This window comes from Bombina bombina, chromosome 2 (genome assembly GCF_027579735.1).
Source record: "Bombina bombina isolate aBomBom1 chromosome 2, aBomBom1.pri, whole genome shotgun sequence".
In the NCBI taxonomy this organism is placed as follows: domain Eukaryota; kingdom Metazoa; phylum Chordata; class Amphibia; order Anura; family Bombinatoridae; genus Bombina; species Bombina bombina.
Window position 1 is genome coordinate 983,215,163 of NC_069500.1, and position 3,964 is coordinate 983,219,126.

Here is a 3,964-nt window from a genome sequence, read left to right on the forward strand (position 1 = left end):
TTATGCACAAATTCTTTAAATTAGCTTGTAACTTTAATTTAAGTTTAGTTAAATTGTGGATACCATTTTGCGCACTTTAACTACTCATTTTTAAGATGGCATCATTGCAAGCAGGAAAGACAAAAAGTGGGAGAAGTGTGATGTTCACCCATCGTCAAAATTGTATTTTGGTGGAACAAGTGGTGGAACATTATGAGGAGATAATCGGCTACCAGGCAAGAACTGTTAACCCACAGAGAAAGCGGGCAATATGGACCCAAATCAGCACATCTGTGACTTCAGAAGGTAGCTTTCCGAAGGATGTAAGGTCATGTCGTAAGAGGGTTAACGACATTAGAAAGAACATAAAAAAAAGGTATGCCAAGCAAAACAATCGGCTAAAGCAACAGGTGGAGGACCAGGATACAGGGCGGAATTGACTGATTTCGAACAAATTCTCTATGCCAGGATGGGGGATGCAGTTGTGGTCGGCCTGGATGTTCCTGGAGACACAATGGACTTTAGAGGTAAAATGTTTTTTTTATTATTTCTTTGTTTTTTTGGGTGGGGGGTGTTCTTACATTTGTAGGTATATTGTGAATTGATAAATTTTTATTTATATTTAAGAACAACATGAGGATGTCTGTGGGGAAGAGGAGGTAAATGCACAGGAGGACCAACCTTTTGTCCATGAAACCACGTCTCAGGAACCTCAAGCTTCAACTTCCCAAACAAATAGAGATCGAGAAGAAAGCGCATGTAAGCAATATAAAAAATAAATTATATGTGTATATCATATCGTGAGTTTGTCAGAGGCTTTTCAAGTGCTGTTGAGATAGAAAGATGGATAACACAGGAGGGAAGAGAGATAGAAAGGAGGGGATAGAGATAGAAGGTGAGAGAGATAAAAAGAGATCTCAAAAGAGAGGTGTGGGTGATGGAGAGAAAAAGAAAATGGTAGATAGAGAGAGAAAAGAGACTTTGCAGTGTTTGGAGATTGAGATCGCAAAACATAGGGTTAGAGGGGTGGGTGATGTATAGAGCTATGGGTGTGACTCCTGTAATACCAGAAATTGCCCTTTTGAACGGGCATAATGAAAAGCAATATTAAGCCCAAATAAATAACCAAACAAAATATATATTCTTAACATAATTATATAAATATAATGAACCTTGTAACGGAATTTAATTTGTAATCAAGCAAACAATGCTTGTATGGGTATTGAAATTCTTTGATGTTTAAAATATTTTTGAATGAACGCATGTGTACATTGAAATCTCAAAAATTGAAAATATAGTTTGTTAACCCTTTTATTTCTCAACAGGTGTTAGAGCATTGCTTCAAACTATGCAAGATAGTTCAATTGCATTATATGATGGTATGTATGGAAATGGTAAATTTTAAAGGTTAGATATGGTTGTTTTTATTTTATTTAATTTTTTTTTATTTTATTTTATTTTTGTTTTTGAAGAAGAACAGGTCGAATTGACACTGCAACCACTAGTCGAGGACACCATCAATCAAGACGATGATGATGATGAGACACAAATACATGGTCACACACAGGAGGGACCAACACCACCTGATTTAAATACACCTGCTGCAAGTCCAATGGTCAACGAATCTGACATTGAGGAAACAGCAGAAGAAGTCAGACAACCTCCAATTACAGAGCGAACAAATGACATACAGGCACTGACAGATATGGCATCCTCATTTAGACATGAACAAAGTGCTTTTTTTAAGGAACTCATTGAATTACAGAAACAAAGGAACAATATTCTGAAACGTGATTCAGAAATAAAAAGTGAATATTATAAAAAAAAATTAGAAATTATGAATCGGAGATCTCAGAATTGATACATAGAATCCAAAAAATTAAGTGTATATATTTTCTGGTTTTTAAATTTTGTTGTGATTTACATTTATTTTCGCTTTGTTTGTTTTAAAGTTTGTATTATTAATATTTATATATAGTTTGGTTTGGTTATATTTTCATTAAAGATATTTATCCCTTAATAAAAGAAAAGATTTTTGATAAATAAGCAAAAGTTTTATTTTTTCAAATGGGTGGAGTTAACTTCAATATCAAAGACTTGTGTACATTTCTTATAAAAGAATTCAAACTCAGGGTGATGACATGTATTCTGAAAAAAAAAAAAGAAATATTAGTAATTCAAATACAGAAAATTTAATAAAATAATACACAATGCTAAATAGTTTGCAATAATACTTACATGAAAAATATCTTTCAATAATTTCCAATCGATTTTGTACACCTGCCCTTGTAGTGTGTCTGCCTATAATTTCTTGAGGGATATAAGTGTCATCTGTGGGATCATTGGGACACTCCTCCTCTAAATTGCCTTGGGAAATTGCAATGTTGTGCAACATGCATGCAACTAGAATTATATCATTACATTTTTCTGGCGAATATTGAAGTGCTCCTCCAGACCTATCCAAAACTCTGAAACGCATTTTTAAAACCCCAAAAGTTCTTTCGATAGCACTTCTTGTGCTACGGTGGGATTCATTAAATTTAATTTCTCCTCTGGTATGTGGCATTGGGACAGGTGTCAACAGCCAAGTTCGGCACGGATAACCACTATCACTTATTTTTTAAAATGAAAAATTGATTAGAGATTATAAATAATTTAAACATTACAATTAATCATAATTCATATATATATTTATGACATGTATAAAGTGCAAATCAGAAAAAAACTTCCAAAAAATACAGAGAACTGATTGCATTATAATTAGATTATATGAAAATAAGTTCATATTTACCTAATAGCCAACCGTGTGGCATGTTGCCCTGTTCAAAAGCAGAAAATAGTGCAGATTGTTTTAGGATGTGGAAATCATGACATGATCCACGAAACCCAGATCGAACAGCCCAAATTCTAAGGTTTGCATCACACACAGCCTGTATGTTTAGGGAATGAAAGCTTTTCCTGTTCCTATATTGCTCCTCCCTTAGGATGGTGGTCTAAGAGCAATATGGGTGCAATCTATAGCACCAAGAACATTGGGCATACCGGCTACTTGGTAAAAGGTGGACTTCACTGTATGCCATTCATGCACATTCCTAGGAACATAAATAAATTTTGAAAGATGTTTTAGAATTGCTTTTAAAACAATTGTTAAATGGCGGCAAAATGAAGGCTGACTCATGCCCACAACATCACTGGATACAGCCTGAAAAGATCCGGTTGCCAAAAAATGTAAAACTGCGAGTAATTTCAAAAGTCCAGGTATTGCCCTTGTTCTTCTGGTTCGGGGATCAATGTCATTTTTAATCAGAGAATATAGATTCAAAATGCTTTCTCGGTTTATCCTGAATTTGCGCTTAATTTCACGATCGGATAATGCCTCAAGTCCACAATGGGGCAAAAACAATCGAGGAACTCTTTGCCGTCTCCGGAACATATTTCCATCATTTTCACGATTTTCATGGGACTGAGCAAGAGAAATAGCGGCCAAAATAAAAAAAAACTCCATCTTCTATGAATAAAATATGGGAGTAAATTCAAAGTTCTCCTACTTGGTTATGGAGTATTTTCACGGTCAGATTTATAGGAGAATTATAGGTTCTCCTTTGGCGCAAAATAATGATAAATATGATTTTTGGCGATTTGTTGGGAGTATTTCTAAAAATACGACTGAAATCCATTGTTTTTTGGCTGTATTTGGCGCACCTGTGCGCCTTGGCGAGAGCGAAAAACTGGTCGCATTTTTAGGTCGTATTACAGCTTATTTTGGGCGTAAAATGTGTTGATAAATAGGAGAATAAATCCGACAGAGTAATTATAGGCACAAAATTAGGAGAATTATGATGATAAATAGAGCCCTTAAGAGTCAACACTGATAAGCTAAAATGCATGTCTGTCAAAAGAACTGAGATAAGGGGGCAGCCTGCAGAGTTTTTGAAACCAGGTAATCACAGAGGTAAAAAGTGTATTAATATAACAGTGTTGGTTA